The sequence below is a fragment of the Lissotriton vulgaris genome, chromosome 1_2, assembly GCF_964263255.1.
Source record: "Lissotriton vulgaris chromosome 1_2, aLisVul1.2, whole genome shotgun sequence".
NCBI lineage: Eukaryota > Metazoa > Chordata > Amphibia > Caudata > Salamandridae > Lissotriton > Lissotriton vulgaris.
In genome coordinates this window covers 351,841,882-351,854,426 of record NC_141686.1, presented here as the reverse complement: position 1 = coordinate 351,854,426, position 12,545 = coordinate 351,841,882, and the positions used below count along the sequence as shown (strand labels likewise).

The following is a 12,545-nucleotide window of genomic DNA, read 5'->3' as shown; positions in this document are numbered from 1 at the left end:
AGTAACAATATCATGGAAACATGCCAAGGTTATCGCTTTTCTAAAAAAGTCTTCGCTAGATGCCACTCAGCCAGAAAACTATAGACCCATTTTTGTTCTGTTGTTTCTGTCCAAGGTTGTGGAGAAACATGTAAACAATCTTTTAACCAAAACTGTTCGCAAAATGGATTTAGATCACACAGCTCCAAAATTGCTCTTTTAACAGTTATTCAATCCCTTTGCAGTACGGCAGATGCTGGTAAATCCCAGGCTCTGTACCTCCTGGATTTAGGTGCGACCTTCGACACTGTCTCACATGTAATAATATTAACTTCTCTCACTGACCTGGGGTACAGGGCAAAGGTCTGGCCTGGTTTACCTCCTTTTTAAAGGAGTGGTCCTTTCAATTTATGCCCCACACCCCTCCCTTTGCCTCATCCCAAAGAGGACGGGCTCCTGGCATCCCTCTGGGTTCGGAGCTCAGTCCTGCCCTTTTTAATATTTCCGTCAGACCTCTAGCGGAGGTAGTGAAATCTTTTGGAATATCTCACTAGTGTTGTATGCTCAGCTAATTATTTCCCTATCAGCAGTCGACACGCTTTGGTGCCAAATCAAAAAACTTTGTGTTAGAAATGGGATTTCTGGCTATCTCAGACTTGCTCCAAAGCGAGGCAGAAACCACCACTCTAGTCAGGATAAAGGAGTTACACTTGTAAAATAACCCCTGCTCACCTCCTTGGTAGCTTGGCACAAGCAGGGATGCTTATCTTAGAGGCAGTGTGTAAAGCTTTTGCACATAACCAACAGTAAAACAGTGTACCCACTACAGAAGGGCACCAGACCAGTTTAGAAAAATATCAAATTTTTATATACTTAAGACTAGACCAAATACGATAAAAATCCACAATACTATACTTCAAAATTGTCACTTATCCAAATCTGCCTTAAAAAAGTCCATCCGGGGCTATCACGATGTCGTGAACAATAAATCCAAAAACAGTTCTGGCTGACAGCGAGGTCGCAGGCCAACTACGAGGCCGGTAAGACCCGCAAACAGTACCTTTCAGAGATGCAAGGTGATGGGGGCCTTGAAGTCACTCGTGTTGCAGGTCGAACACCTTTCTGATGGGATCCGGAGCGCTGGCGCCATCCCAACCGCTGCTCACCAATGTGAGAAGTTGGCCTGATATGCAGTGCTCACTATTCTAGTGAGCACTTTGTATCAGTCCAAACAACCTAGGCTAAACTCTAGAGGGCGTGTTAAGCCAGCTGTTATACCATCACATATACCCCTTGAACACCAAGTGAAAGGACACCACACAAGTTGTTATGAAAATAAAAGGATGTTTATTATAACACAACAGCCCTGGACTCTTTATGAGGACAGGGTGCTAAGCACAATACAAAGCTCTTAAAGAAATACTGAAAGTTGCACAATTTACACCAATGCCCGAGGGGCACGAAAAACCATATACTCTACAAGTGGAATGCGAAATTACTAGCATGTAAGTACTACTCTCATAGACTTTAGAAACGCTGGACCTACAATGCTGAACCCTTAGATTAGAAGCAGGCGGCCTAGGGACGTCGTGTGCAGAGAGGAAACTCTCACGCGTAATGCGGGACAAAGTCTATGGTTGCTAGAAATTACAAAGTTAGTGTTCTCGGGCGAACCTGACTAGGTAGGTCAAAAACGAAAGTGGATCTAGACACTTAGAGAGTTGGACTACGCTGGAGCACCGTGGTACTCGGTTTACCTAGCCCAGTGGCTGCGGCTGCATAGGGTTCAAGTGTCGTCGGGAATCCTCGTTGACGAACCAGGAGCCTGAAGTGGAAGTTGCTGGCAGGCGACCAGTGAAGATGTTCCGGGCCGATCCAAGGACTGGATCAGCTGAAGAGAGTACCTGTAAGCAGAGGGGACCAAGTTCTGAATCACTAGCCAGTGATTAGATGGGCACCAGGATGGCACCGGATGGAGTCACCTCGACCAGGTGAGTGGGCGACGCTGGGCTCTGCAGTCTCTCGACCAGGAGGCGTTGTCGGCGACCAGGATGGAGGTGCGAGCTGTCCCACGAAGGTATCTGCTGTCGGCGATGCTGGACCCAGGATTGGGGCAACAACTCTTGGCAAATGCAAGCCCACGCGGTGGACTCAAAATGGCATCTGGAGTGGACCAGGAGGGTCCGGGATGCTCCTCTGTTGGAGGGAAGCAAGGGCCAGCCTGAGCATCCAGACCAGCGATGGAGATGTCGTCGTTCGTCGTCAAGAGGGCTACAAGCCAGCAGGCAAGTGGCCGGACAACGCGGTGAGCAGAAAAGAGCAGAAGGGCCCCACGCAGATCTCGTGAATGCTGGGGGGCTGGACTTCGGTGCTGGAGCTGCTCAGGGTTAGGGCTTCTCAAACTCCAAAGCACTCACTCGAGGATCCCTCGGCGGTCGTGCTGGATAAGCATAGTGCAGTTCTGAAGATGGCCGGTCCCTCGAGGTCTCGTCACACCCACGAATCTCAGCTGGGCTGATGATGCAGGTAGAGGCCAGAGGTACCAGGGAAGCCGGGTCTCGTCGTGCTGGTCGGTCTGATTCCGGAGGAAGGACGTGCAGCAAACCGCAGGTTACTTAGTTGGTGCCCGCAGATGCAGGGTGACTACTCCTTAGTCACAAGGGAGAAATCTTAGGAAGAAGTCTTGAGTTCCTTTCGTAGAAAGTAGTTTCAGGATTCAAAGATGATCTAATTTGGAAGGGTCCCCGCTCCCACCTTTATACTAAAGAAAGGGGCTGGTACGGGACTAGGTCCTGCCCATGGGTGGGACCAGGAAGGGGGGTGGTTACACCCCTCTCCCATGCCGGACTTTCCCCAGCTCAGGGGCTGGTGTGTCCCTGGAACTGGTTCTAGCCGGCCTATGCATAGTGAGCACCGGGGTGCCACTTGCAGTCACCTTCCTATTCAGCCCTGCCTACCCAGGATACACAAAACCCTGTTTGGGATGGTGCTAGCACCGCCCCTGACAGGAAACCCTTTGTCCAAGCTCTCCTCGCTGGAAGGACTCCCAGCAGCAGGAGGTCAGACTTGTGTCTGTGGTGGCAGCATCCATTTTGTGATCCTGAGGCTCGAGTTAACTTTAACCGGGGTTCACAGTTACATACATGTCGTGTCCCTCTAGAAGGGTGGAATGCTAACCCCGTCGCCAGAATTGGCGAGGGGTTAGTATTCCAATTCGTATGACACCTTACTCCACATGTTTTGATAAAGCGATACCAGAGTTGGCATATAACCGCGAGGATTATAATGCACTTAAGAGTATATGGTATGCGTTATCATGGAACAGCTATTAGGACTTGGTTCCGCAAGCTGCAAACGGGCTCAGCTCATGCCAGAGCACCATCTCACATGATTCCAAGCCCTCTGCCTTCAGGATTGTCAAGGCCTGCCATAGGAGTGACTGATAGGAGTCTCTGAGTCCATTTTAGGGTTAGATATAGGCATACTATATCTAAAGCAAAGGGTGATTACACCACCTTGCCCCAGCTGTCGTGCAGCCAGTTGTGTCAGATTTAGATGGCCAGCCAGGGGTGGCATAATACATGCTGCAGCCCCTGGTAGGCCCTGGGTACACCTATGCCCTGAGTTACAGGGTCTGATAAGGTGGCCCAGTACCAATTGGTAAATGCACCTAAGGTACACGTGTCAATTTAGTTAGAGAACAGCTAGGCTGTGGGTCTGATTAGCAGGCCCACAGCCAGGGAAGTCGTAAACCAGTGAAGCAAAAAGCAAACATCTGGGGTCATCATGGGATTGCAGACGCTAGTCTCCTACAGGCTCTACCTCAAGCCCTTGGAGAGTCTCACCAATTTGGTTGCAGAAAGTCCAGTCCAGGCCTTTCACTGCCCAAAACAGAAGCAGCCACTTCAGGTCAGCCCAGCAAAGCCCGCAGCAAAGCGATCGGTCCTTTCAGCAGTTTCTCTGGCTCTCCTTCTGTGCAGTCTTCTTGATCTTGTTGAGTTCTAAACCCAGCATTTGTACTCAAAAATCTTTTGATCTTCCAGGCAGAGGGTGTTTGTGTCCGGCCAGAACCAGTTGGGCCTTCTCTGGCGTGAATTCCTGGCAGGAGATGGAGACGGCTTTGTCAGAGGCAGACCAGGCCCTTTGAGGTGCAAGACTATCAGGAGCCACCCTGCTCCCTAGCCATCTGTCGTCCAAAAACCAGGCAGGCAATCCACATTCCAGCAGAGGCAAGCCGGATGACCGAGTAAAATAATACCCACTTTCTAAAAGTGGCCTTGATGAACTCAGAATGAAACGGGCACCCTCGCTAAAGGCTGCATCTTTAGACGCTGAGTCCAGGCCTACCAAACTTCCTTCACCTATACCTTTCTCGCGCTACGTACGTGGGTGACACAATCCGAGCTGCAGGCCCACGAGTATCGGTGGACTCACAAGCCCCGGTACACGCAGTGCTCGTTACTGGGGACTGACAAGCAAGTCACACATTCAATCATAACACAATTTACCACAGGAGCTCCAGCATTTTCCCACTGATCAGCAGTGCGAAAAGCGTGCAGAAATGTTATACCACCAAAAACTGAGTCAAAACTGGGAGGGCAGAAAGCAAAACCTCGGGGAACACGCCAAAAGATGCCAAGTCTAACACACGTCCCCTCCAGCTGAATGTAGGGGGAACTACCCACACTCCTGGGAGTTTTCCTCACTAAGGCGGAAGAATCGGGACAGGCCATCTGCGTTGGCGTGTTCTGTCCCAGGACGGTGTTCCACCGTGAAGTTCCTTCCCTGTAGGGAGATGGACCCCCTCAGCAGTTTTGGATTCTCCCCCCTCATCTGCATTGATCATCTGAGGGGCTGTGGTCGGGCTGAACTTGGAAGTGAGTACCAAACAGGTAGGGCCTCAGCTTCTTCAGTGCCGAGACCACTGTGAAAGCATCCCTTTCTATGGCACTGCACCTTTGCTCCCTTGGGAGTAGTCTTCTTTTACGGAAGACTTCTGGCTGGTCTAGGCCCTCTTCGTTCAGTTGTGAGAGCACTGCTCCCCCTCCATGCTCTGATGTGTCGGTCTGCACAACAATTTCTTTGGAGAAGTCGGGGGCCTTGAGCACGGGGGCCGTGCACATGGCGGCCTTCAGGGTATCAAATGCTTTCTGGCAGGACTCGGTCCAGATCACCTTTTTCGGCTGCTTCATGGAAGTCAGCTCAGTTATATCCCTATACCATATCCCTTAACAATACTCCGGTTGTATCCGGTGAGTACTAAGAAGGCCCTCACCTCGGTCTGGGTCTTGGGGGGCTCCCAAGCCAGAATGGTGTTGATCTTGGTCTGTAGGGGTGCCACCTGGCGCTCCCTACCTGGTGTCCCAAGTACACCACTGACCCTTTCCCGATTTGGCACTTACTGGCCTTAATCGTGAGGCCTGAAATAAGAGACAGTGCACACCGATACCCAGCCCAGTAAAGGCCTGAAACAGACCCAAATAAAGGAGCGTGTACCCGCATGTTTGCGTCCTCTGTTTGTTCCACATAAGTGTCTACCTGTGCACTTCCTCCGTTTGTATGCCCCGGGCGAGCTGCTCTAATTGCGCTTGTGATCCTTGTACTGCCAACCATGGCATTTGACTATCAGATCATTGCCTGATGTCTGCTGTGTGCATCGAGTCACTCCCCTGCTTTAGCTGTCAATGAACCCTGCTGAGCGAGTACACAGACATAAGGGAGTATGGAAGATGATGAACAGGGATGAGGTAAAGCTGAATGTAAGAAATGTGGAGCGGTGTAAATGCTGCACTCACCCTCAAGCAACGGACATCTTGTCCCACTCTGCCAATGCTCCATCCACCGACAGAGAAGCATGCTGGCACCAAATGCAAAACATTGTCAGAAACCATGGTAAGGTAGAAAAAGACAAAAAGCATACACGTATTGGCAGCAGAGATATCACAGGTATATTACTTCCAGTGATGGAATCTCTATAATAAATGCTGCAATCGTCCAACATATGCTTGAACAATCCCTAGGAATGTGGCAAAGATAACTTAACAAACAGAAAAGTAAAGATAGGAGTTGGAACTTCAGCTGCTCCAGTGTGAACTGGAAAGTACTGTCAAGAAGAGTGTGAATGGAGCTACATTTGTTATATACTTCCTGAAGCGTTACCATTCTTATATACTTCCTAGAGTGTTAATGTAGCGGGGAGAACATGCAGACAGAAGGGGTGGCCCCAAATGTGGACTGGTGGGTCACTGACATGACTGCCCCTCCCTCTTTTCATTCACATCAGAATGATTGGAGTTCGGACTCCCAGTCCCTATGGAAAGAAAACATTGACGAAGAACAGGAGGGTTCCTTTATTTGGGCGTATGTCGAGGATGAAGTCACGCCCCAGAATGACGTTTACTCCGCGGGATTGGTCAAAATGGAGGAAGCAAGAATACCGGCGTGTGATGACACCGGGAGAGCGCATTTGGACTGGAGTCGAGTTCCAGGAGAGTCGGGAGAAGAATCATATCGGGAAAAGGAGACGGGAGAAGGACGAGACAAGGGTCCACAAGAGGAGGTTCCAGAGCCAGGAGGCCACCGTCACTGTGATTCGCCCAGCCACACTCACAGCGGAGTGTGGCTTAACCAGGAATGGCAGAGCGTATCGGGCTGGCTGGGGAGGAGGGGAGGCGCCCTTCAGTAGTAAAAAGAGCGCGTTGCAGAGTACTGCCTGTACTTCAGGCATTGTAAACACTCTGTGTGCTCCCCTCCCTTTTCTATTCCTGAATACTTGTAACATACACAGTTCACGATGCCCCAACACACCTGGTTTACCCATGGGAACAGCATAAGAAGGACAATACCTAACTGGTCCTCATTTCTTCCCCACGCATGTCCTACGGTGGTGCAACCGAGGAGGAGTGGATAGCAGAGGACCCAAAGAACGAAGAACGAAAATAGAAGACCCCAAACGAGTGCAGGAGGAGTCAACCCAACGATATTGGCCAGAGAAAGACTCTCGCAACGAAAAAAGAAAACTTTCATAAAAATAAAACCCTACTTACCAAGGTCTGGTCTCCGTGCCCTTCCTTCACCCCCTTCACCCCCGCAACAGTTACCTTTATTATATACTTCCTGAAGCGTTGCCTTTTTTATATACTTCATGAAGGGTTTTCTTTGTCATTTAGTTTTTGAAAGGGTTACTGTTGTTCTACACTTCTTGAAACTGAAGTGACAGAAGCACATCCTGATCCATCGCTTTTTCCACAATCCCTTCTTGTTTAAATGAAATCTTAGCCATGTGCTTCTTCCTAAAGCTGTACCTCTAGCATGAGGGCGCTCAGTGAGTGCTCTTTCTGTACTAAGTTACCCTGTGAACACCGGAAAATCACCTACTTTTCTGAATTAGGTAAGAGTGACATGTTCAATGGAAGATTTAGGTAAATATCTGTGTATGGTGAATAAGCCCTTGGTAACTTTTAAAAATGGTAAAGAATAGATGTCTTTTACAACTTGTTAAATATTGTGTGTTCTCAGTCTCTTACATTTCCATTTAGTGATTTTAAATCTCTTTACATCCCATAGGAAACCAGCTTTGAATGCACAAATGATCGTGAATAACGACAGTAATCTAAAAAAAAGCGGTTAGAAAAAATGAGCTCCAATATTCGGGAAAAGATCTTCACAGTCAGAGACTGAGGAACCTGAACATAAACTGATAGATCCTGGAAGAAGCAGTACAGAGCAATTCAGTGGATCTAAGAGTCTGAGCTGTGCACCTCCATGCAACAGGACTAAGAAATGACCTCTAGAAAATGAATGCAACAACACTACAAACTACCTCCTGAGTAAACAGGCCTCCACCACCAGCTTTGATCATGTGTTCGGTATGAGGGGGATACAGTATTGCTCTGCTTCCTGTAATGATGGCAGACCACCATTCAGTGCGCTAGGTGTATTGTAAACTCTTTCAGGCCAAACCACAGGAACAAGAGAAAAGCACAATGGAGTGGAGCCAGACAACTGAAGGGTAAAGGAAAGAGAGAGTCTCTGATCTACAACAGACTGTTCCAATTGCATCGACCTGAAGGAAGACTAATCTTAACTTGTAAACATGCAAAACCATTCCGCAATCTAAAAACATAACCACCAACAAAGAAGCTTTACTTGCCGCATTATAATATATGTAGTTGGTGAGTTTTGTATTTCATTGTGAAATCTGAAATCAACCATCCCAAGTACCACACTCATACAGGGAATGTGAGAATAACACAAGTGCATTATCAACCATGTTAGCTCCTCAGGAAACGCAGTCATGGGATGCAGACAAATGTAAACCCGACCCAGAGAAACGAACCAAGAAAGAAGAACCATACACATGCAGCAAGAGCTTTAGTTTGTCATCGCTACTAAAGAACCATCAGCAAACACACACAGGAGAAGCAACGTGCAATTGCAATAAATGTGTGAAGAACTTTAGTCAGTTATCACAACTCCCAAGACATAAGCGAACACACACAGGAGTAAAATCTCACCATTGCAATGAATGTGTGAAGAGCTTCAGTCAGTTATCACAACTCCAAAGACATCAGCGAACACACACAGGGGAAAAACCGTATCATTGCAGTGAATGTAGAAGTAGTTTTAGTGATTCCTCAAATCTCAGGATTCATCAGCGAACACACACAGGGGAAAAGCCATTCCAGTGCAGTGAATGTGTGAAGAGCTTCAGTCAGTTATCACATCTTCAATCACATCAGCGAATACATACTGGGGAAAAACCATACCATTGCAATGAATGTGGAAGTAGTTTTAGTGATTCCTCAAATCTCAGGATTCATCAGCGAACACACACAGGGGAAAAGCCATTCCAGTGCAGTGAATGTGTGAAGAGCTTCAGCCGGTTATCACATCTTCAATCACATCAGCTAACACATACTGGGGAAAAACCATTCCAGTGCAGTGAATGTGTGAAGAGCTTCAGATGGTTAGTAGACCTACAAAAACATAATCGAACACACACTGGGGAAAAACCATACAAGTGCAGTGAATGTCTGAAGAAATTCAGTCATTTATCCACCCTCCGGAGCCACCAGCGAACACACACAGGGGAAAAACCATACAAGTGCAGTGAATGTGTGAAGAGCTTCAGTCAGTTATCACAACTCCAAACACATCAGCGAACACACACTGGGGAAAAGCCATTCAAGTGCAGTGAATGTGCAAAGTGCTTTAATTGGTTATCACAGCTACAATGTCATCAGCGAACACACACAGTTTAAAAGCCATTTAAGTGCAGTGAAAGTGTGAAGAGATTTAGTTGATTAGAAAATCTACAAAGACATCAGCAAACACATATTGGGAAAACCCATATAATTGCATTGAATGTGGAAGTAGTTTTGGTGACCCTTCAACATTAAGAAATCATCCGTGAACACACTTAGGGGAAACGCCATTCAAGTGCACTGAATGCGCGAAGAGCTTTAGTCGATTATCAATTCTACAAAGACATCAGCAAACACATACTGGGGAGAAACCATACCATTGCAGTGGATTTAGAAGTAGTTGTTGGCAGGATTTTTGGCAAACTACAGGGATTAGTGATAAAACCTATAAACACAACACACTTGAATAAGTTTAACAAGCACAGACTGGAGAATATTTCTAGCTGATTTTGGTGGTTGGTCCTTTTGTGCAACAACTGGTTCAATGACAGCTGCTAGAGAACAACGTTCAAAGGCAGAAAAAGTAAAAGTAGGAAATTGTGACCTGTAACTGTGAGATCATGCTTACAGTGCACAACATTTACTTCCGAAGCCCTGACGCGGGGCAAATGATGCTCATTTCAGTCATCACATGCATCTGTTAATTGCACCCATCATAGTGGCACTTCTCCAGAGGTGTCCAACATCAAGCTGGAGCCTTGGGAAATTTGCTGGCTCACCACTGACTGTAAATGATTCACGGCCAGATTAATTGTATATGAATATATTTGAGACCTTTCTTATTTACAGAGAATCACCCAACCAACTCCTAACTGGTAAAAGGACAAAATCCGTGCATGATGGCAAAATTATTGATCAGAGAGAAAGCAGTTGAAAAGTGTAGTTCTTAATAGGTTTCTAAAAGCTTGAAGATTAGGTAAAGATTGAACCTTTAGCAGTAAATAATTCAGCTCTTGGAATCCAGAAATATCGACTTGCTGCTTTACATTTTTTCATCCTTGGCACTGAAACAGAAATCTGGATTCATAAGTAAAGGAACACAAAATATACTGACCCTTTTTAACACCTACATACAAACTCTGGCAGCAGTGGCCAGGAGCAGAGGATTAGCTGTGGTATCTTAAGCGGATAACACACAGCTGGTGGTGGCATTATCTGACAACTCTGGGCAGTTATTGCAGATTGGGTGACGGACAATTGTCTTCAGCTCAATGGCAACAAATCGGAGATCTTGGTCGTGGGCAAAGATATCCATCTGTGGAGTGACCTCTTGTAACTGTCCTCTTTGGGCCCTCCGCCGGCTCCTAAAATGGCAGTAAAAAATCTCTGGGTCTGGATAGACTTTCTTTTCAAACCCAGACTAAGGTAGTAGCCGGAGTTTGTTTCGGGCTCCTACATGGGCTTAATGCTTTGCTGGGTTTCTTCGACCCTCCCATCCGTCAGGTAATCATTCAGGCCACAGTACTCTCTAGACTGAACTATGCAAGCTTCCTATATATTGGGGCCAATAGGGCAGAGATACTGCGTTTACAGAAGGCACAAGATGTAGCAGCCCGGGCCCTCCTTTGTCAGCCGAGAATCTGCTTCATCGCTAGTTCCATCCGCAAACTACATTGGCTGCCGGTGGAGAAATGCATTCGAGGCTCTCTGTATTGCCCACAGACTCGTGATTCTCCATTCTCCTGCTATTCTGGCTAGCCTCATGGCGTCCTATAGACCTACCCGTCAGCTGCGCTCCAAGGACCAGCATCTGGCGGTTGTTCCTCGGTTAAGCTTTGGAACTCCCTCCCTGCACATATTAGAAATATTCAAAAACATTCTCTTCTCCGTAAAACATCAAAACTCACCTCTTCCCTGCATAATTGCCTCCTGGGTGTTCTTGGCTTGCTTATGGCAGTGACATTTTAGCGCTGGTACGCCCGTTGTTGGGGCAATGAGCGCTTTATAAAACCCCTTAACATAACATAACAAGCAAAAAGATACCCTCGTTTTATAAACTGTCAGTGAATGAATGGACATAAAATGTGTGTGCTGCCTCGTGAGCAAACAGTGAAACTTTGAAATGCAGATGGGACATCCTCAGACCTCAAATAATATAGATCGTAGCATTCTGAATCATCTGTAAGGTGCTTTTGTGTTGCTGGAGCTGCCAAATACACAGTGTTCTCATAGCCCAGCCTTGCCTAGAGGAAGGAGTTCACTGATATAATATGCACATCAGAAGAAAGGATACATCTTCAGTAGCCAAAGATAGTAGAAACGAATGCTTTCCACTGAGTTCATTTTAACAAAGTGCTGAGTCCGGGACGTTCTTCCTGCTGCCGACCACCACCACCCAGCCAGTGAGGAACAGCAACGAGACTGCTCTTCAGCCCACCCACCCTATACATAACACACTACAGAGATTTGCTCCAGGGTCAAACTCACTTTTCTTTCACGTTAACAGCAACAAGTTCTAAACTGGACAATTTATATTTAGGAACAAGTGGTTTGTACGGCCATTAGTGGCATAATAAATTTGAAACCCAATACTTTATACATCTGTGTTATTGATACATAACCAAACATCCAAACACCACCCATGTATGGACATCCCAGAGCCTTTTTGAAACCACACTACAGAGGTGTGTACCAGGATTTACTTTAACATTAACATGAACTAAATTATGATACAGCAAGAACAGTCATGATGCTATGACATGTACACAATGATGACTAGATTTTACTTATTACTAAAAAATGTATGTTTTTTGATATGTAATAAAACAACACATTTATTTGAATTCATGGTATTGGACTGTTGATTGTATAGGAGATCTTAAATGTGCTTTATTTCCTAAACTATAAAGATAATTTGTGATGTCAGCAAGGAGCCTAGTTTATTTGACTGTAGAGTGGACAATTGATCTCAATAGCATGACTGCTTTCAGCAGGAGTCTGCCGCACGTGGCATTAGAGGGGCCTAGTCTCAATAGCATCACTGCTTTCAGCAGGAGTCTGCCGCAGGTGGCATTAGAGGGGCCTAGACTCAATAGCATGACTGCTTTCAGCAGGAGTCTGCCGCAGGTGGCATTAGAGGGGACTATTCTCGCCAGTGTGCCTTCTCTCAGAGTGAGAGGTGCTGAAAATATGTCTGTATCCTGTCACTTCTCTTGTTAATAATCCATAAAAATACCACAGGATGTAAAGTACTTGAAAGCAGTCTGCCATACAAGGGATTTAAACATGGATTTGTCAAATACAATTTCAATTTTTTTTAAAGGTTCTTATATAGCGCTGCTTTATCTTATGTCTGATGGGTTTTCTTCGAAAGCCCTTTCTCCTTCGGAAGAAGTTTTCCATCGGCATACCCAATGGGAT

General features: G+C 46.5%; 1 pseudogene across 1 annotated transcript in view; it reads left to right on the top strand.

Annotated features, from left to right (window-relative positions):
* Positions 1–11,968, top strand: part of LOC147736780 (uncharacterized) — a 41,285-nt pseudogene extending 29,317 nt beyond the window's left edge. Inside the window, exon 2 of the transcript XR_015307580.1 lies at positions 7,546–11,968. The product of XR_015307580.1 is annotated as an uncharacterized LOC147736780 (transcript). The remainder of the gene's footprint in view (positions 1–7,545) is intronic.
* The last annotated feature ends 577 nt before the right edge of the window (positions 11,969–12,545 follow it).